The sequence below is a fragment of the Tamandua tetradactyla genome, chromosome 7 (assembly GCF_023851605.1).
Source record: "Tamandua tetradactyla isolate mTamTet1 chromosome 7, mTamTet1.pri, whole genome shotgun sequence".
NCBI lineage: Eukaryota > Metazoa > Chordata > Mammalia > Pilosa > Myrmecophagidae > Tamandua > Tamandua tetradactyla.
In genome coordinates this window covers 13,341,576-13,364,835 of record NC_135333.1, presented here as the reverse complement: position 1 = coordinate 13,364,835, position 23,260 = coordinate 13,341,576, and the positions used below count along the sequence as shown (strand labels likewise).

The 23,260-nt window shown below is 38.6% G+C and overlaps 1 protein-coding gene across 7 annotated transcripts in view; it reads left to right on the top strand.

Moving 5' to 3' along the window:
- The window catches only part of PLD5 (phospholipase D family member 5), a 453,172-nt gene that overhangs the window by 315,721 nt on the left and 114,191 nt on the right, over positions 1–23,260 (top strand). The gene's annotated exons all lie outside the window — the stretch shown is intronic.

Sequence of the window (23,260 nt, the reverse complement as noted above, 5' to 3'; positions counted from 1 at the left end):
AATTGTTATTTAAAATACATATGTTAAAAAATCATACAAGCAAAAAATCAGTTTCAAGAAGGCTTTAACCTGAGCATCTGTCTCAAGAAGGCTTTAACCTCAAGAAAATACAAAGGACAAATGTTAAACATCAGGCCAAAAACAATGAAATAAATAACAAATGTATCATAGTGAAATTATACAAAGCAAACAGTTGATATTTGAAGAGATTAACAATTTCTTGAATACCTAGGGAGATTGGCCAAGAATCAAAGGGAGAAGGCAAAAATGATCGACTATCAATAGTATAAACTGGTACCTCATGCAGATACTAGAGATATGAAAAACATGAGAGGTTATTATGTATGACTTATATCAACAAATTTGAAACTTTAGATGAAATACTTTGAAAACTACCTAAAAAGTGATATAAGAAGGAAAAGAATCAATGGGAAATTGTCTCACAAGAATACCAAGGATCTGTTGTGAACACAAAACAGAGTGGCATATCCCTTGCCTTTTATGCTAATAATGTCACAGCACCTCTTATATTGCTGTTGATGCAAAATTTGGTCATCCCTGGGACCAGTTTTCAAGGAAAATGACTTGGCATGATTCCAAGGATAAAAGTTAAAGGATGAATGCATTGGTGTTAGGTTTGCAATAGACAGTTCCTTCCCTCTTTGAGGTCACATAAGGTTGGTATTCTTTTGTGATGCTCTACTTTATGATATTACAATAGGGAAGGTATTTCTGGAGAAATACATTATCTGTGGCTGAAGGCCAGAACTCTAACCACCAGATATGTTGTAGTACCTTTTTAAAATGAAACGTTTTTTATTTAAAATGTGGCAGTAACATATGGAGTAAACCTTGTACATTACACAATAATTAGAATAAAATAAAAATTAATGAAAAAAAAAGAAAACCAAGTATTCTCATGGAATGATTGTGGGAATTGAGGATAAAGTACATAAGGACTTAGCATTGGTGTTGGCGTATATTAGCTCTTGATAAAGGGCTGTTAATACTTAGAAGGATTATAGATGGTAGAAACAGTGTCAGGGAGTACCAGTGAGGCGGTGATCAGAAGAATAAGCCACTGCATTTTAAAATTTTTTTCTGTGAATTCAAGAAGAATGATATAATAAACAGTCATGTGGAATTTATAGGCCAAAGCATAAGCTTCATGCACAAATCAGATCTGGGGAAGACGAAATTACAGATTTGGTGCCCAGAAGTGAGAAACAGAAATATTAGAAGCAGGGGAAATTACTATGTTTCCTGTCCAGAAGGAATGTCATGCTGAAATGAAAGGACATGTGAAAAAAAAATCTGTATACCAGCAGCAATCTTGTAATGGAATGAATATAGAGGAAGGACATATATAACATTCATATTAAAATTATAGCACGAAAACCTGTCAATTAGTTACTATAATATCCTTATAAACGACTAGATTAGCTATCCTCATTCATGATTTTAAAATTTGATTGACTGTTTTGACATTTGAAAAGCACTTTTTTCTTGAGTTTAAAAAGAATGAAATTTATAAAAGGCTAATTTCCTTAAGATTCAGAGATCTTTTCCAAATCACTTAAAGGATACTTACAACTTTATTTTTTTTTAAGTACCTAGATATGGAGAGAAAATTCAAAGGAACAAAATTATGATACATAAAACAAGAGTCTTAACTGCATACATATTAAAGAAATACAAATTAAAACAATAGGCAGTTGCCACTTTCATCTGTTGTATTTGAAAGCAATTTGGTTTTGGCTGGCTTAATCTCTCTGGGTTGTTTCCTCATTTATAAAATAGAAGGGGGTTTTGAGGGTTGTGCCGGTTTGAAGGTTTTATGTATCCTAGAAAAGTCGTCTTTTAATCCTGATCCAATCTTGTGGGAGCAACTGTTTCTTTTAATCCTAAATCAGTACAGTAGGTTGCAGTCTTTTGATTTAGATTATCTCCTCGGAGATGTGACACACCCAGTTGTGGATGTGACCTTTGATTACATGGAGATGTGACGCCACCCATTCCGGGTGGGTCTTGATTAGTCTACTGGAATCCTTTAAAAGAGAAAACATATTGGAAAGAAATAGCAGAGCTGACAGAAACTACGAGTCTAGAGAAAGGACATAAGCCTCAGAGCCGACAGAAACATCACAGCAGAGCTGACACAGATGTGGGCATGTGGAGAACAGAGACATGGATGTTTGGAGATGCTTGGAGCCCAGCAGACATTGCCATGAGATGTTAAGCAAGCCAGAACCTGGAGAGAGCCAAGGGAAGTTGAAAGATGAAAGCCAAATAAAAGTAAGGAATCCCCACAGGAACAGAGGCTGAAAGCAACAGAGCCCAGGAGCAAAGGACCAGCAGATGCCAGCCACGTGACTATCCCACTGACTCAGGTGTTCCTGACCCATCAGCCTTTCTTGAGTGAAGTTGTTGGTGCCTTAATTTGGACACTTTCACTTCCTTGGAACTGTAAACTTGTAACTTATTAAATTCCCCTTTATAAAAACCTTCCAGTTCCGGTATATTGTATTACAGCAGCTTACAAACTAAAACAAGGGTTAAATGAGGTAATATATGTAAAGCAATTCATATGAAGCAATTTCTTCAAAGCCTTCTCCAATGCTTTTAATACTTGCACAAGGCCCAGAGACAAATGCTAGGAAATAAACAATTCTTTGTGACATACATGAATACAAATGTGAATGATTCTGTGGGCTGGTGATGGCTGGAGAAACATTCACCTAAACTAGTCTGAGCATTCCAAGTAGCCCCCTGGAACTACCAGACATCCTTTGAATTCTTTTTCCCACAGAGCTTAATTCCACACAGTTTGCTCACTAGCACACTTTAGCAAATCACCTTACTTGTCATTTTGGCAGTCCCCCCAAAAAGCATGCTGTCAAGTATAAAAAGTTACTTATAAGCTTCTCTCCAATCAGATTTGAAAAAGATAAGTTGGAAATGACAGTTTGCTCAAGAAAAGAACATTATGTCCCATTGTTTTGTTAGTGCCCCTTAATTTTTAGGTATTTGAACTGAATAGGAATTTGAGAACTTTGTGAGATCTTATTGCTCCTGGAAACTCTAAAAAGACAATCACTAGTGATTACCAATTTCAAAAAACAATTCCATGAGTGAAGATGGTGGAATGAAATGCTTCAGGGCTCTATCCCCCCTCTAATCCTTTGGACAACCAACAAGAATTGGCAGAAACATCCTTCTCAAAGCTCCAAAAAATAGTTAAAGGACCACAGTTAGAGTGAGTGCCAAATCAAGTCTACTTAAAAGCAGTAGTATCTTGGATGCCCTGACAGGGTCCTTCCCCATCCCTCACCAGCTAGGCACGGAGCCAGTTCATGCTCCCAGTGCAGGTGATGGTCTTGGTTCCAAAGGAAGCAGAGTGAACATTGTGCACATGCTGGGAGCATGATTTCTGACCCAGTGGGTAACCTGAGGCACCTGCTGTCCCAAAACTTGCCCTGTGTGTAAGAAGGCAGCTCGAGGGACCTTCCTTTAGAATGCTGTGGCAGAGAAGTCAAGTCATGCTTCCTGGGACCAGAGAATGCTAGCTGGAGGACATACAGTGCAGTGCCCAGGGCCATGAGCAAACTGTCTCCTAGGGAAGAGAAGACATTTGAAACTGTGTAAATGGAGGAATTCCTAGGGCAACAGTTGCATGCCCAAGATGAGACAAATGTACAGGAAGGATCAGGGAGGCCCCTACACTTTGGCCTGGAGCTTTCTCTAAACTCATTGTTTATATAAGCCCTGAAGGAGAGTACTCACACAGGTCAATCCGTGGGGTCTAAGAAAGGTGTTTTTTTCCCCCTTTTTTCTTTGTTAGTTCCTGGAATTTAAGAAAAATTCATAATACTAACTGAATATAAACTTAAGGAACAGACACACCTCAGAGCCTAATTCCAGCAATAACACAGTAAAATAGCAAAATATTTAGGCTTCAACAAAAGGTTACAAAACATATAAAGAAACAAGAAGCAATGGCCTAGGCAAAAGAGAAGCTTAATCCACCAATGAGGAAGACCAGACCTGGGACATATCAGAAAATGATTTTTTTTTTTAATGTTCCCAAATATGCTCAAAGAACTCAAGGAAAACATGGACAAGGAAGTAAAGAGAATCAGGAAAACTATGAATGAATACAAACAATTATGACTAGAAAGATGGAAATTATGAAACAAACAGAGCCGAAGACCACAGTGACAGAAATTTAAAATTCCCTGGAGGGGTTCGATAAATCCCTTTTTGAAGCTGGTAGAAGAGAAAATTGGAGAACTTGAAGATATAACAATTAAAATCACCCAATCTAAGGAGCCAAAGTAGAAAAGAATGAAGACAAGTGAACAGAGCCTAAGAAAGTATCAGACATGCAGTGTGGAATCTGTATGCACTGTGGAAGTCCCAGAAGGAGAAGGAAGAAAAAGGGTCAGAGAGAATATTCAAAGAAATAATGGCTGAAAACTTCCCCAATTTAAGGAAAGATATGAATATGTACATCTAAGATGTTCAAGGAACTCCAGTCAGGATAAACCCAAATAGACCCATGCCACAGCATATTATAATCAAGCTAATAAATGCCAGAGCTAAAGAGAGAATTCTGAAAGCTGCAGAAGCACCATGCCATGTGCAGGGGAGCCTCAATAAGATTAAGTGGCAATTTCTCATCAAAAATCATGGAGGTGAAAAAGCAGTGGAATGACATATTTAAAGTGCAGAAAGAAGAAAGCTGTTAACCAAGAATTCTGTATCCGGCAAAACTATCTTTCAAATGATTAAGACATACCCAAGTACACAAAAGCTGAGAGCATTCATCACCACTGTATTGACCCTACAAGAGATTCTAAAGAAAATTCTGCATGTTGACAGGAAAGGACAGTAGATAATAAGTCAAACCTGCATGAAGAAATAAAGATCTCCAGTGAGGATAACAACATGGATGAACTCAAATGCCAGTATGATTTTATTTTTGGCTTGTAACTACATTTTTTACTTTCTACAGAATCTAAAAAGCAAATGTGTGAAAAGCAAAGAACCTAAGTGACTTTGGACTCAAAATGTAAACTTGTAATTTGTGACAAGAGCTACATAAAATTGGAGGGATAGAGGAGGTATGGAAACATAGTGTATACTATTGAAGTTAAGTTGATATCAAAGCAAAGGAGATCATTACAGATTCAGGGTGATAAATGTATGCCCTATGGTAACTACAACAAAAATATCAGAATGCACAAGCTCATGGAGTTGGAAATTAGAATACAGGTTACTAGGGATGGGGGACAGGGGGAGTGCGGAGTTAATACATAGGGCTTCTGTTTGGGGAGGTGGGAAAGTTTAAGCAATATTGTAAATGTGACTAATCCCATACAGCAGTATGCTTAGGAGTGGTTGAGATAGGAACATTTATGTTGTACATATGTTCCCGCAATTAAAAAAAAAAGAGAGAGAAAGCACAACTAAAAAGATAATAATTAAATGCAATACATGATCCTGGATGGGATTCTAGCAAGGGTAGGAAAAAGGCTCAAAGGGATATTATTGGGACATATGAAAAAATTGGAATATAGACTATAAATTTTATATCAATGTTAAATTGCTTGAACTTTATAACTGCACTTAAGTTAGTTACATAAGTGGAAATCCTTGATCCTAGAAAACATAAGTAGCAGTATTAAATATTTAAAGAACATGATGTATACAACTTACACTCAAGTGTTCAGAAAATGGATTGATAAATTGATAGACACAAAGATGGATAGATAGCTAGATAGATGGATAGACAGATGATAGAAAAATGATTTGGCAAATGTGGCAAAATATTAAATTGGTTCATCTGGTTATCTGAGGTGGTGAGGGTATGTCAGAGTTCACTCTGTGGGGTTTGTATTATTTTTCTATGTATGCTGTATGGGAGGGGTCAGCATTTCATTCTTTTCCATGTGAGTATCCTCTTATTGCAGCACCATTTGTTGAATTTTTGGTTTTTTGTTTGGTTCTTCGTTTGTTTGTTTGCTTGTTTGTTTTTTGGGGGAAGTGCATGGGCTGGGAATTGAGCCCGGATCTCCTGCGTGGCAGGTGGGAATTCTACCACTGAACTAGCCTCACACTCCCTATGTTTGTAACTGTCCTGTAAGTTTGAAATTAGTTCAAATAAATTGTTAAAAGAACAACAACAAGAAGAAGGAGCAGCGTTTAAAATATAATGCCTCTCAATACAGTAAAAACCTATCTAACCCCAGGATGCTTCTAGTCACAGCTCTGTCTGGGATTAATGTTTCCATGCGCTTTCCTGCCATCATCTGAATGCCTACAGAGTTTTCTGGTGGATACAAACACTTTTAGAAGAATGTACTCATGTTCAGTCTCTGAATAGCCAAATCATTGGGCAGAACAGTTAAGTAAAATTTAATATTTTGTGAGGCTACTAATTCCTGACTTAATCTAAGGTAGTGCCCCTGAAATCTATTTTTTCTTTTTTTTTTAATGAGACCAGATGCGATTTAAATATTAAAACAATATGACTATCAATCATATTTATCTGAATTTCTACTTTTTTTGGCATTTACATTGTCGTAAGTTATACTTTATTTTATGACTATCCAAGTTTTTTTCCCAGCACCAACCCTTCTTATGTCTTTTATTGATCTGAGGAAAAACTTAACACAGATCATAAGATGCTCCAGAAAATCCAGAGAGTCAACATCTCAGATGAGGGTAGAGGGTAAAGTTTTCATTGATTTTATTTCTTTGTCACTTATGACTCTTATTCTTTATCCTGAAATTCCTTTCTGCCTCCCTCTTCTATCTCCATCATCCAGCCCTTTATGCATTGCTGCTTCTACCATCACCTTGAGTGTTCTTTTAAAATTAAAAAATATATATTGAGGACTTCCGGAGAAGATGGCGGCTTAGTAAGACGTGCGGGTCTTAGTTCCTCCTCCAGAAAAGCAACTAAAGAAACAGAAACAATACGAAACAGCTCCCAGAGCCACGACAGAGTCCAAAAAGACAGCGTACCCCATTCTGGAATGGCTGAACGGGCAGGGAGAATCCACTGCGGTGAGATACCCGAGGGGCGCGCGTTTTTCCAGCCGGGGTGGCTGGCGACTGGGGTCCCCTCCATGCACGTGGCTCCCCGGTCTGACTGGGAACGTTGGATAGTGGGGCCCTCCCGCCAAGCTTGGCGTGTCGGGCCAGCTGGGCAGTTTGGACCGGCACTCCCCCAAGCCGCGGCGGCCAGCGACCCCCCGCTCCACGCGCGGTTTCCCGGGCCGACTGCGAGATTCGGATTGGCAAGTTAAAGGAGCCACAGCATCTTTTACTGATGGGCCCTGCAGACAGACGAGCGCCACGAGCGCCACTTACTGGGCAGGAAAAGAAAAACAGAGCCCAGAGATTTCACAGAAAAACCTTTCAATCAGCCGGGTCCCACACCCAGGGAAATCTGATCAAATGCCCAGACACCAGCAGAAAATAATGGATGACGCTCGGAAAATTGAAGATATGGCCCAGTCAAAGGAACAAACCAATAGTTCAAATGAGATACAGGAGCTGAGACAACTAATGCTGAATATACGAACAGAAATGGAAAAACTCTTCAAAAACCAAATCAATAAATTGAAGGCAGACATGAAGAAGACATGGGCTGAACAAAAAGAAGAAATAGAAAATCTGAAAAAACAAATCACAGAATTTATGGGAGTGAAGGACAAAGAAGAAAAAATGGAAAAAACAATGGATACCTACAATGGTAGATCTAAAGAGACAGAAGCTACAATTAGTGAACTGGAGGATGGCACATCTGAATTCCAAAAAGAAACAGAAACTATAGGGAAAAGAATGGAAAAACTTGAGCAGGGGATCAGGGAACTGAATGACAATATGAAGCGCACAAATATACGTGTTGTGGGTGTCCCAGAAGGAGAAGAGAAGGGAAAAGGAGGAGAAAAACTAATGGAAGAAATTATCACTGAAAATTTCCCAACTCTTATGAAAGACCTAAATTTACAGATCCAAGAAGTGCAGCACACCCCAAAGAGAATAGACCCAAATAGGCGTTCTCCAAGACACTTACTAGTTAGAATGTCAGAGGTCAAAGAGAAAGAGAGGATCTTGAAAGCAGCAAGAGAAAAACAATCTGTCACATACAAGGGAAACCCAATAAGGCTATGTGTAGATTTCTCAGCAGAAACCATGGAAGCTAGAAGACAGTGGGATGATATATTTAAATTACTAAAAGAGAAAAACTGCCAACCAAGACTTCTATATCCAGCAAAATTGTCCTTCAAAAATGAAGGAGAAATTAAAACATTTATAGACAAAAGGTCACTGAGAGAATTTGTGACCAAGAGACCAGCTCTGCAAGAAATACTAAAGGGAGCACTAGAGTCAGATATGAAAAGACAGAAGAGAGAGGTATGGAGTAAAGTGTAGAAAGAAGGAAAATCGGATATGATATATATAATACAAAAGCCAAAATGGTAGAGGAAAATATTATCCAAATAGTAATAACACTAAAAGTTAATGGACTGAATTTCACAATCAAAAGACATAGAATGGCAGAATGGATTACGACCCAGCAATACCACTGCTAGGTATCTACTCAAAGGACTTAAGGGCAAAGACACAGACGGACATTTGCACACCAGTGTTTATAGCAGCATTATCTACAATTGCAAAGAGATGGAAACAGCCAAAATGTCCATCAACAGATGAGTGGCTAAACAAACTGTGGTATATACATACGATGGAATATTATGCAGCTTTAAGACAGGATAAACTTATGAAGCATGTAATAACATGGATGGACCTAGAGAACATTATGCTGAGTGAGTCTAGCCAAAAACTAAAGGACAAATGCTGTATGGTCCCACTGATGTGAACTGACATTCGAGAATCAGCTTGGAATATATCATTGGTAACAGAGACCAGCAGGAGTTAGAAACAGGGTAAGATAATGGGTGATTGGAGCTGAAGGGATACAGACTGTGCAACAGGACTAGATACAAAAACTCAAAAATAGACAGCACAATAATACCTAAGTGTAATGTAACTATGTTGGAACACTGAATGAAGCTGCACCTGAAATATAGTTTTTTTGTTTGTTTGTATCTTTTGTTTTTGTTTTTTTTCTTTTTCCTTTATATATATATATATATATATATATATATATATATATATATATATATATTATTAGTATTATTATTTTAATTCTCTTCTCTATATTAACATTCTATATCTTTTTCTGCTGTTTTGCTAGTTCTTTTCCTAAATCGATGCAAATGTACTAAGAAATGATGATCATACATCTATGTGATGATACTAAGAATTACTGAGTGCATGTGTAGAATGGAATGATTTCTAAATGTTGTGTTAATTTCTTTTCTTTTTTTTTGATTAATAAAAAAAATTTAAAAAAACAAACAAAAAGAAAGCAAGTTAAGGAACAAAAAAAATCTGAATCAAATTTCTTGATAATAGTTATGCTTTCTTTTCAGGAAAATATGAGGCTTTATTCCATTAAAAAATTAATCATTGTCAAATCATTAAAGCTAGAAAATAAAATGTTTTTCTAATTTTGAAAAAATATATATGTATATATTTATTAATAAAACCAATCAATATTTTAACATAATTACATTACTATTAGGTAGTATTGTGCTGTCCATTTTTGAGTTTTTGTATTCAGTCCTGTTGCACAGTCTGTATCCCTTCAGCTCCAGTTACCCATTATCTTACCCTATTTCTAACCCTATTCAGTGTTTATGTTAAAACACTGAATGAAGCTGCATCTGAGCTATAGTTTTTTTTGTTTGTTTGTTTTCTGTTTTTTTAATATATTTTTTGTATTTTTTATTTTTATTTTTTTCTCTATATTATCATTTTATTTCTTTTTCTGTTGTCTTGCTATTTCTTTTTCTAAATCAATGAAAATGTACTAAGAAATGATGATCATACATCTATGTGATGATATTAAGAATCACTGATTGCATATGTAGAATGGAATGATTTCTAAATGTTGTGTTAGTTAATTTTTTTAATAAAAAATAAACCAATCAATATACAACATGAACATTCTTCATGTATGAACATTCCATTCTTTGTGTACAATCAGTGGCTCACAATATCACCACATAGTTGTATATTCATCACCATGATCATTTTTTTCTATTTTTCAGAACATTTACATCAGTCCAGAAAAAGAAATAAAAAGTAAAAAGAAAATTCTCATACATACCTTACCCCTTACCACTCCCTCTCAATGCCCACTAGTATTTCCCTATACCCAATTTATTTTAACATTTTTTCCCCCTATTATTTATTTATTTTAATCCATATATTTTACTCATCTGTCCTCACCGTAGATAAAAGGAGCGTCAGAACAAGGTTTTCACAATCACACAGTCACTTTTCAGAAACTATATCAATATATAATCATCTTAAGGAAACATGGCTACTGGAACATAGCTTTACAGTTACAGGCACTTCCCTCTAGCCTCTCTAATACACCTTAAACTAAAAAGGGATTATCTATAATATGTGTAAGAATAACCTCCAGGATGACCTCTTGACTCTATGTGAAATCTCTCAGTCACTGACACTTTATTTTTTCTCATTTCTGTTATTCCCCTTTCAGTCAAGATGGTTTTCTCAATCCCTTGATGCTGACTCCCAGCTCATTCTAGGATTTCTGTCCCATGTTGCCAGGGAGATTTACTCCCCTGGGAGTCATGTTCCACATAGAGAGGGGAAGGACAGTGAGTTTGCTTGCCATGTTGGCTGAGAGATAGGCCACATCTGATCAACGGAAGACGTTCTCTGGGGGTGATTCTTAGGCCTAATTTTAAGTAGGCTTACCCTATCCTTTGTGGGGAAGTTTCATATGAGCAAATGCCAAGATTTAGGTCCCAGCCTATTGATTTTGCTGTCCTCACTGCTAGTGAATATCAGGTCTTCTCCAAATAGGGAAGTTGAATTTTCCCTCTTCCTCACCATTTCCCAAGGGGACTTTGCAAATAGTTTTTTATTCACTGTTCAAATCACTCTGAGATTTATCCGGACATCACTCTGGACAAACCTACAAAATCTCATGCCCTATTCAAGGTTCCACAAACTTGATGATAGTCAATTAAATTCTCCATATAAATTATGTTAGGAGATGCACTAGTCAAAATATAAATTTTGTACCAAATAAACATTTTTTGCTTTAGTCTCACATAATAAGTTAAAGTTTTAAAATGTGTGTTACCGTCTGTTTTCAACACCCTGCAATATTGACATTCCTTTGTTCTTTCTCATGCAAAAACATTTTTAATTTGTGTATTTAATCGCTATTATTGTATACTCTAGGCATTCCTAGATTATACCATCTCAGTCTTTATCATCTATCTTTCCTTCTGATTTCATTTGTGCCCCCAGGCCTCCTCCCCCTATCACTCTCACATTCAACTTCATTCAGTGTTCTAACATTATTGCACTACAGTTAAGTAGCATTGTACTATCCATTTCTGAATTTTTACAATCAGTCCTATTGCACAATCTGTATCCCTTCAGTTCCGATTACCCAATATCGACCCTATTTCTTTCTCCTAATGACCTCTGTTCTTAACTGAAATTCTCCAACCTCATTCACTAACGTCGGTTCATAGCAGTGAGACCATACAATATTTGTCCTTTTGTTTCTGGCTAATCTCATTCAGCATAATGTCCTCAAGGACCATCCATGTTATTACATACTTCATAACTTGTATATACCACAGCTTATTTAGCCACTCGTCTGTTATGGACATTTGGGCTGTTTCCATAATAATGCCACTATAAACATTGGTGTGCAAATGTCCATTTCTGTCCTTGCCCTCGTGTCCTCTGAGTAGATACCTGGCAATGGTATTGTCTTTTGTTTTTTGAGGTTATATTTTTCTTCTGTCTGTAAGCCAGGGATTTTCCATTTCCTGTGTATTTTGCCCTAAAAGTCCATGATCTTCATAGCATACTCATCTCTGGATAGCCATCATTTGGGGAGGAGTGGGGAGGGCTGGCGGAACAACCACCCATAAGCCTAGCTTTATCAAAACTAGAAAGAAAACCATCATAATTACTTATAAAGTATCAGTTCAATTCAGAGGTGATTACATTTACTTTTATTGATTCACAGATCATTAGCTGGCCAAATCGTGTCTTTAAAGCACAGCTGTTAAAGGAGATATGTCATTAACAGGGTTAAGCGGTAAAAAAAATAAAAAATAAAAAATAATACAGAGGAGGACAGTCAGGATGGAAAATTAAGCCAAGATCCTAGAGATGCTCAGCAGAAGGAAGCAAGGTAATTTGGAGACTGGCTGTATGCCAGAGGAAAGAGAGCAGATATCCCAAAGTATCTGCAGGTATGGCATGGGCTACCAAACCCATGATGGCCAGCAGGAGATCAGTGAGATAGGGCAAGGGAGAGAAGCAGTTCAAAAGAAATAAGGATTCTGGCCTCTTGCCATGTGCAGTGTACAATAAAGCAATGACAGCCAATCAGGAAAATCCTGAAAATGTTGGCAGTGATGAACAGTGGAACAGATATTTGTTCCAGGTAGAGAAATTTAAGAATCATGCAGAAGAAACCTTCTTATCCTCACCCCATTCAGGCTGCAGGCAGCTTACTACTGGCAGTCTTTCATTAGATGAATTTCACCAAATCACAGCGTATAATTCTAATATGACATTAATAATAATAATAATAATAACTAGTATTTATTGAGTCTTAAGTATCAGGTATTATTTCTTTTAATTTTGTCAACAGCTCTAAGTGTCCTATAATTGTCTACGTTTGCAAACGAGGCTCTGAAAGATTAAATGACTTGCGCAAGGGGACAAGTTAGCAAGTGGTAGATGTGTACTACTAAGTCCCTCCATTTCATCAGAACCTGCTGCTCAGTTGAGCAGCTTCTGTTGCCTGTTGCTAGATTGAGGCTCTGTGAGAGACAGAAAGAAGGATTTCTTTACATACACTACATTTGGTCTTATATGGTAATTTTGATGTAATCAAGTAGCCATCAGTAAAAACAACACATTTCACCAACCGTATAGGTGAGGGAAAATCTTCAAAGACTAGATCGGCTTTCTCTGCTAATTCTCATTGTTATAAAATAAAACACTTTGTATTAACCTTCACTATTAAACACAAAAATCTGTAGAATGGGAATTGGCATAGAAGGTGAACAAAGAACAGAGAAATAGATAAGTTTTCACTCCATTCAGACTTGTTTTCCTTAATCATTTCTGTCATCCAGTCAACCAGCAAGGACTGTATTTCTTCACTCCCATAGTGTGAATTTGGGGCACAAAAGAAGTGATTCCATGCCTATTACTTTTGCTTCTCAAACACTGTTCTATCGAATACAAAGGTTTAAAATCATGTGCCTGAGCCCTTGGGAGATTTCAGATGAATAAAACACAAGTTTCTATTTTCAAGTTTATAATCTAGTAGGAGAAAAATTCAAGACATGCAGATAATTACAGTGTGAAGAAGGATGCAGTAATTGTTCCTCAGGTAGGTATGGGCTTTGAATTATTACTCTTTGTCTTAATAATATAGAATCTAAGAGCTGACATGTCATTTCATTGGCCTGAGGCAGCTTAAGGTGTCCCAAATGAACTGGTATCTACTGCAGGCAACCCAGAGAGTTAAGTCCCCAGATGAAGAATATTAGGGCAGAACCCCTTCTGATGCCCTTCCATCATCTGGTGCAACAGCCTGCCAGCAGCTCCCACTGCTCCCAGTGGGTTTGCATCCTGGTCCCGCAGGCATCCAAAGGCGCTGCTTGCTCAGATGGCTCATAACCTTTTGTAGATTTATCATTCAGTGTTTCTACACTTGCTCATGTCTCAGTGATTTATTTTCTTAATGTAAGGATTCTCTGACTTTATAATGTTTAATTTTCCCAGAGAACCCTCAAAGAGAATATTTTAGATGACTGCTTCTTATACAAAATGGTTCCAGTCATTGATTAACTTTGCAATGCTCCTCTCTTTTCTCAAAAATCTCCCCTTCTTTTAGCTGAATCAAGGAAGACACAATTAGATGTCATGGGTACACCTCTCTAGTACCCACGTAGGCATGTTTGTCACTATCCAAGAAGAGTTGCCAGCCACCTTTTAACAAGTGGTGTATTCTCATCACTCACCACTCTGCAAGGTGCTGCCATAGCCATTAAGTGGCCCAGGCTGCAGGGAAAGGAAAGTAGAAAGTGGATGAATCTGAGTTGTGCAGGAAGGATGTGCAGCAAATATTTCATACCATAAATCCTGACACTGGGATCTGAAGATCTTCCTGTGTTGCTATTATCAGAGGTGTTCATTGTGTCGAGCAGACATTTCTTTTGCGGTTCTGCTAACTTACCTGTACATAACTAGTATTTCCTCACTAACTGATCACCGGACAGAAAGTTACACAGCCCTAGCTTTTCATTTTTTTCCTAAAATGAGGTGCCCCAGTCTGTGTTACAGCAGAAGATAGAAACTACCCAATAACTTAAAACAGCTGGGGTTTAATATAAAGTATTATTAACCTCTGATTTAAAAAAAAAGTGACTGTAAGACCTAAGAAAACACTGCCTGCTGTCCTAGGGCTGAGAGAGAGACCTCAGTGGAGAAGATGTGGTTACAGCCCATTGGAAAGCAAAGAAATTTGCTGGTTTGCCTGGGCCAGGGCTGGTCAGCAGTCACTGGACAAGCAGGAAACAGCCCTCTCCAGAGTGCAGCAGGGCACAGGCAGTCGGGAATTGGTGGCCGGGTGTATGGGCCTGCAGAAGGAGCAGAGACCTGATGCTAACCCTTCTCCCAGTGGGGTTGCCAGAAAATAAAAGGAAAAGAGGGCCCCCGGTTTAGTGAGTGTGGTGTGGTATATGTGGTGTGGTATGGGAAGGTAAAGTAAAAAAGAATAGACTCGATCCCAAATATTGTGTGGGACATGCTTACACTAAAAAATTATTTTTAATTATCTGAAATTCGGATTTAACTGGGTGTCCTGTTTTGTTTCTATATTTGTATTGTTTTGTTTCTGCTAATTTTGACAACCCTAGCTCTGGGGTTCAAGCAGGACACAGGTAAGCCATACCCTACAGCAGGGGATGTGAGCGGAAGGAATAGGGGCTCTGGCACAGGTGGGAGGCCTGAAGCACCTGATATTAGTGTTCAGAGGGGCACAGAAAAGTTGTCACCAGCCCGGCCAGGGCTACAAGGCAGCTCAGGGGCCATGCGTCATGGGCAGGTGGCAGGCCTTGAGCAGCACTGCCTGTCCTCACCTCTATGTGGCCGACCCACCTGAGCAGGTAGAAGCAGCAGGAGAGCTCCTGCCTCTTACAGTGCCCCTCCAGTGCCCTCTGCTAAGAAAGCTTAATGTCCTGCTCACTGAGGAGAAATGCTAAAGGGATTTTTGCCCATTATCACAGGGCAGGTATTGAAGGGTGAAATTAAAGCTGAGAGGCGGTAACTTGATAACTAATATGTGAAGCCTGTCGTTCTCCTGTCAACTGCAGAAGATGAATTTCTGTACCCATCTTGTAAGATCCCCTTCCTTGAATGGAAAAATGGAATCATCTTTAATTAATCATGCATAATTTCAACAGAGTTAAGTGACATTAGGTACTAGCTCAGGCATTTGTACAGGATCCTGGAGTTTTGTAAATCAGTTCTCTATCCTCATTGTTATTTTTTATTCAGTTGTTTTAAAAGAAAAAGAAGTTGGAGGAAATAAATATAAAGAAATTCCCCTGAATTGCGCCTTGTTTCATTCTTAATGGTGAGAAGAAAGTCTCCTACCCATTACTTACCTGTTTGAAAAGAACAACTTTTCTGGATTTTGGATTCTTTTTTTTTTTTTTCAGTTGTGTTATCAAGATTATCAACTTGAAGATTTTATAGATTGTGAGCTGAATTTTCTCTCAGCTTCAACCTAGAGGATATTTCACAACTGTGATTACATTTTCCTAGTGAAAGGGTTGAAAATGGAGGAATTCTGAAATCACAAAAGGAAAGACCTTTAAGTATAATTATAGGTTGGCCATCCTTGCACCCTCCCCCTACTATGGCCAATTAATATCTTTGGAAGCAAAGTATGCTTTTTTCCCCAGCATTTTGTGTCTTTGTGATAGAACAATTTATGAAAACACTATTCAGAAACTCTAATTCATTTTAGAAAAAAGACTTTCTGTGGTGTAAACCTCCCTTTGAATATTTTAAGGGTATTTGAATTTTACTAGAGTAAATTAAAAAATTGCAAGGATATGTTTTTCTAAAGATTAGAAAGATTTGGGACTAATTGTCACATTCTTTAATAACTAGACAGACTTCAATAAAAGCAATAGTTGCAGCTTCCTGTTCTGACAGAGCTTCCGCAGACCCAGTGAAAGTTTCTAAAACCCACCCTACCTTCTGTAAGAAATGCGGCAACTACCAGCCCCACAAAGTGACACGGTGCAGAAAGGGCGAAGTTTCTCTGTGTGTCCAGGGAAAGCAGCGTTATGACAGGAAGCAGAGTGGCTATGGGGGGCAAACTGAGCTGATTTTCCAGAAGAAGGCTAACAGTGCAAAGAAGATTGTACTGAGGCTTGAAGAGTTGACCCCAACTACAGATTGAAAAGAATGTTGGCTATTAAGAAATGCAAACATTTTTAAAAAATATTTTTATTGAGAAATCTTTATGCACATATAGTCCATACATAGTGTACAGTCAGTGACTCACAATATCATCACTTAGTTGTGTATTCATCACCATGATCATTTTTAGAACATTTGCATCTCTCCAAAAGAAGAAAAAAAAAAAGAAAAAACTCATACATCCCACATCCCTTACCCCTCCCTCTCATTGGCCCACAGTATTTCAGTCTATCGTTTTTTTTACCCTTTATCCCCCCATTATTTATTAACTTTTATCCTTATTTTTTACGCATCTGTCCAAACCCTGGATAAAAGGAGCATCAGACACAAGGTTTTCAAAATCACATGGTTACATTGTAAAAGCTATAAAGTTATACAAAATGGAGTCCTGTTCTGCGTTGCCAGGGAAATTTATACCCCTGGGAGTCACATCCCATATAGTGGAGAAGGCGGTGAATTCTGTTGGGGCCCAGGTCAGGTTTTTCATGAAGCAGGTCTCTGACTCTGGCAAAGCCATATCGGAATAACCTTGGAGACATGGCCCTCTGGTCTCCTGTGGAATGAGGTCCAGCCTGGGCTGTGCCTTATCTAAATGGCCTTTATGGGAAAGTTCTGTCTCTGCAGTTTCAAGCAGGCTAATTAATGTTCACTCTGTTCTCAAGAAAGTTCTGTATCCCTATTCATTACGGCAAGTACATTCTCTTGTACTGCACTGCCTTATCTAGACTTCTATTGTTAAGCAGTATAAAATAAACTTGTGCTGGCTTCTCAGAGTCATTGTGATCAGTCAGGCAGTGAACCACCTAGCCCCCATTTTCTCTTAAACTTTGTGTTGTGTTTTTTTCTCAATCTCCCACTGCCCCTTCTGACCCTGTTTGGACAGTTGCTTGACTCAGTTGTTTGGACTCAGCAAGTTCACCTGTCAAGTTGGCTTAGAGAGGGAGGCCACATCTGAGCAACAAAAGAGATTCTCTGGGGGGTGTCTCTCAGGCATAATTATAAGTAGCTTAGCTTCTCCTTGAAATGCAAACATTGTGAACTAGGAAGAAGCAAGAAGAAAAAGGGCCAAGTGATCCAGTTCTAAGCTTTGTCTTTGTTATGACAATAAAATCTTGAGGTTATGGTAAAAAAAAAAAAAAGAAAAAAAAGAAAAAGTTACATAAAAATTTCAGCCAAATGAGATACTTGTGAGAATAGCTGTAGAATTCCATCAGAATTCTTCAGAATAGGTAGTAGATTATGGATGCTCTTGAATTAGATTAGAAACCATTTGAGACATTTCTTTTACCCTACCAAAAACAGTCACTTGTGCATGTGCTTGACAAATCTGTAATCTGAAATTCATGATTATGAAAAGTTGAAGCTTGGTGTAAACATTTTCTTCCATGAAAATCAGTTAACAATGATGGAGGTAGAATTTACTGAATAAGTGATTTCCATTCTCCGTGCTGGTAGCCACAGTGGAAACTGGACTGAAATATTATTTCAAGCAAACGGTGTATTTAGCCATGTGACTAAATGGGAGATGAGTGACGTGATGTCTCAGGTAAACACAATCCTTTACTGAAAGGAAAGTAGGACACCAGTGGCTTTCCAGGATAGCAAAAATCATGACAGCCAATACCCACCACCCAAATCACCTTTTGCTCTTAATGGGCCTCTTCCAAAAACCCAGCTTTCTTTTGTTACCTAAAAAAGTTGCAACTTTCAAAATCTTTCTTTTACTTTTACATTCATGCAAACAATCTTCAATTTATGCAGGTCTTATGTTATTACATTAAGCTCTAGTTAGCTTTTTAAAAAATTTTTATTGATGCAATAATGTACAAGCACATGCATTCTTAACATACAAACATTCCATATATGGTGTACAGTCAGTGGCTCACAATATCACATAGTTGTATATTCATCACCATGATAATTTTTTAAAACATGTGCATCACTCCAGAAAAAGAAATAAAAAGAAAAAAACTCATACATACCATACCCCTTACCCCTCCCTTTTATTGACCGTCTTGTTAGCTTTTTGCCTTAAAAAGGTGTTTCAAATATTACTCAATTCTGTATTAGCTTGTAAAGGAAGGGATGTGGACTGTAAAACTAAGATTTTAATATTTTTAAATAAGATAGAAAATCAGGTTCTCCCCCCAGAATCCTATGTAATTATTGCCTGAAGCATTTTCTCCTGTGAATTAGAGAAATTGCTTCTTTTAAAGAGTCTCCACTTTCCTTCATAACCCATAAACACGCAGGCTTTCTCTCTCTTTTCCCCATATGTTCTCTCTTGCTCTTCTGGCCTTTCTCTCCCTTTCCACCATCTGGAAACATTTTCTTTTTCACGTTTCTGAGTTTCTTAGACCGGACAAAGGCTTTGGAGCCTTATTAGGCTATGCACTGAGGTTTTTGATGGATACGGTGCACTAACATTACTCAGGAAGAATTTAATTTTAAAAATGGAACATTTTTTTCTGACTTATGCCACATGATTGATTTGCTGTGAGATTGTAAGGCCAGTTTTCTGATTTTTTAATAACTTTTGAAGGAAAAACACATCTAGAGCTTCATTCCCCAGATACTAATTGAGTGTCTCTGGATATGGATAAGTCAGAACCCTGTTGTAACCCTCCTGAGTCTTAACCTAGCAAGGGAGACAGATGCTGTTCTAGTTTGCTAGCTGCCAGAATGCAGTATACCAGAAACGAAATGGCTTTTAAAAGGGGGAACTTAATGAGTTGCTAGTTTACAGTTCCAAGGCCGAGAAAATGTCCCAATTAAAACAGGTCCATGAACATGTCCAATTTAAGGCATCCGGGGAACCATACCTTGGTTCAAGAAGGTCAATGATGTTCAACGTTTCTCTCTCAGCTGGAAGGGCACGTGGCAAACGTGGCAGCGTCTGCTAGCTTTCACGTGGCTCTACCAAAAGGGACCCTCTCCAAAATGTTTCCTCTTTTAAAGGATTCCAGTAAGCAACTCCACCTTCAGTGGGTGGAGACACATCTCCATGGAAATCATCTAATCAGAAGTTACCACCCACAATTGGGTAGGTCACATCTTCATGGAAACCAACAAAATGCTCCCACCCAGCAATATTGAGTGAGGATCAAAGGGTATGGCTTTTCTGGGGTCCACCACAGATTCAGACCAGCACAGATGCCAAACAAGGAGTGACTCGTGATGGGTGGTTGCAAAAGGGAACTCCATGGGGATTTGTATTACTGAGCCTCGTGCATTTACTAATCATTTAGAGCTCATGACTGCTCTAAAATACCTTCTCTCTTCTTTCATCCCCATTTTGTAGAGGAGAAAACAGAGGCTAGAGGACAATCCTTAGCTACTCAGTGGCAGAAACAGGATTCAAACCAGGCAGTCTGACTTCAAGGCCCTCATTTCTACACTAAGGATTAAATAGAGACGTCCTCAGTAGCATTTTCCTTCCAGGGTCTTCCTCCCACCCACCCTCTCCCCTCACACTCTCTGCCTTCCCATCCCCAGTTGGGTTTTTGGTGGAATCTGGCTGAGAAAGGCACATACCAGAGGAAGAAGGAGGGTGTATCAGGTGCTAGCATGGCAGATGGCTGCCATTCCGTGCTAGCAAGACTCAGGAAACCCTGGGTGAGTCCATAAATTCCCACCAGTTGGCTTCTTAAGGTATTAAGTTGGACACCTTCCCCCCCAAAACCTTCTTGTACCTCCATTTTCTGCTACATCGTCTGCCTACCCAGTTATTGGTCTCTACTCCCCAACTCAGCTCAGGGATTCTTGAAACCTAGAATGGACCCTTCACCTTGTCCTTGTCTCAGGTGGGATTCAACTTTTACCTATTGCTCTTTCAGAATGAATTTCTGAATGAATTTCATTGTTACCTCCATGCGGTGGTTTAAAGCTGTATGTACCCCAGAAAAACATTCTTAAATTTGATCCATTCCTCTGGGTGTGACATTTTAAGTAGGATCTCTTTTTTTCTTTTTTCTTTTTTTTTTTCGTTGTTGTTCTAGAACAAATTTCAGAATTTGGTATGGGTTACAGTTTCACAATTTTAGGTTTTTACTTCTAGCTGCTCTAAGATACTGGAGATTAAAAGAAATATCAATATAATGATTCAGCACTCATACTCAATCATTAAATACTACCTTCTTTGTGTAACTCCTCTGTCACCTTTGATCTTTCTTCCACTCTTTAGGGGTATTTGGGCTTTGTCCATTCTAACTTTTTCATGTTGGAAGGGGCTATAAATAAAATGGGAATGAGGGATGGAACTAGTTGATGTTCTAGAGAGGCTGGGCCCTCTGCATTTCAGGACTTATCTGGTCCATGGAAACATCTGGGGGTTGTAGGTTTCTGAAAAGTTGCCCTAGTGCATGGACCCTTTGGAGAATCTTATATAATGCCCTACATGTTCTTTAGGCTTGGCAGGAATGGTTTTGGTTGGGGGTTGGCAAGTGTTCTAGTTTTGCTAGCTGCTGGAATGCAACATACCACAAACAGAATGACTTTTATAAGGGGGAATTTATTAAGTTGCAAGTTTACAGTTCTAAGGACGTGAAAATGTCCAAATTAAGGCACCAACAAGAAGTTACCGCCACTCAAGAAAAACCAATGAAGTTCAGGGTTTCTCTATCAACTGGAAAGGCACGTGACGAACATAGCGACATCTGCTAGCTTTCCCTTCAGACTTCTTGTTTCATGAAGGTCCCCCAGGGAAGTTTTCCTTCTTCATCCCCAAAGGTCTCTGGCTGCACCGGCTCTTAGCTCTTGTGGATTTCGTGGCTCTGAAGCTTTTTCCAACATGTTTCCTCTTTTAAAAGATTCCAGTAAACTAATTCAGACCCACCTGGAATGGGTGGAGTCACATCTCCCTCTAATCCAACGTTAATACCCACAATTAGGTGTCACATCCTTGTAATCCAATTAAGTATCCAAACTGCAATACTGAATAAGGATTAAAAGCAATGGCTGCTTCCACAAAATGGATCAGGATTAAAACAGGGCTTTTCTAGGGTACATAATCCTTTCAAACCAGCACAACAAGTTATGATACGTAACTAACTGAAGCTTGTATAAGAGTGACCTCCAGAGTAGCCTCTCAACTCTATTTGAATTCTCTCAGCCACTGATACCTATTTGTTACACTTCTTTTCCCCCTTTTGGTCAGGATGGCATTGTTGATCTCATGGTGCCAGGGCCAGGCTCTTCCCTGGGAGTCATCTCCCATGCCACCAGGGAGACTTTCACCCAGGATGTCATGTCTTACGTAGGGGGAGGGCAATTAATTTCTCTTTCAGAGTTGGTCTTAGAGAGAGAGTGAGGCCACATCTGAGTACATGGGTATACTAGTTAGCTAGCTGCCAGAATGCAATATACCAGAAACGGAATGGCTTTTAAAAAGGGGAATTTGTGAGACTAAAGCAAAAAATGTTTATTTGTTACAAAATTTACATTGTGACTAGAGCATTTCCTAATATAACTCATGTAGATAGTTTGATTGAATGTCATAAGTACTTGGAATCTCAGGTAGGACATGAGATTTTGTTGGTTTGTCCAGATTGATGCCCCGATGAATCCCAGAGTGATTTGATCAGTGACTGGAAAAGTATTTGCAAGCCCCCTTTGGGGAATGGTGAGAGCAGGGAGAAATTCAACTTCCCCAAGTTGAATTCTTGATATTCTCACAAGCAGTGTGGACAACCAAAGCTATAGGCTGAGCCCCCAATCTTGGGGGTTGTTCATATGAAACTTAACCCCACAAAGGATAGGTCAAGTCTACTTAAAATGTAGGCCTAAGAGTCACCCCCAAGAGAGCCTCTTTTGTTACTCAGATGTGGCCTCTCTCTCCAGCCAACATGACGAGCAGTCTCACCACCCTCCCCCTCTCTGCGTGGGACATGACTCCCAGGGGTGTGGACCTTCCTGGCAACGTGGAACAGAGATCCTGGAATGAGCTGAGGCTCAGCATCAAGGGACTGAGAAAAACCCTAGAATGAGCTGAGAATTAACATCAAGGGATTGAGAGAATCTTTTTGACCAAAGGGGGAAGAGTGAATGAGACTAAGTGTCAATGGCTGAGAGATTCCAAACAGAGTCGAGAGGTTATCCTGGAGGTTATTCTTACGCATTAAGTAGATATCACCTTGTTGTTCAAGATGTAGCGGATAGGCTGGAGGGAACTGCCTGAAAATGTAGAGCTGTGTTCCAGTAGCCATGTTTCTTGATGATGATTGAACAATGATATAGCTTTCACAATGAGACTCTGTGAATGTGAAAACCCTGTGTCTGAGGCTCCTTTTAGCTACTATATCAACAGAAGAGTAGAACATATGGAATAAGAATAAATAATAGGGGGGAACAAATGTTAAAATAAATTTAGTTTGAAATGCTAGTGGTAAATGAAAACAAGGGGTAAGGGGTATGGTATGTATAATCTTTTTTTTCTCTATTATTGTTTTATTTCTTTTTCTGTTGTCTTTTTATTTCTTTTTCTAAATTGATGCAAATGTTCTAAGAAATGATGAATATGCAACTATGTGATATTAAGAATTACTGATTGTATATGTAGAATGGAATGATATCTTAATGTTTTGTTTGTTAATTTTTTTTTAATTAA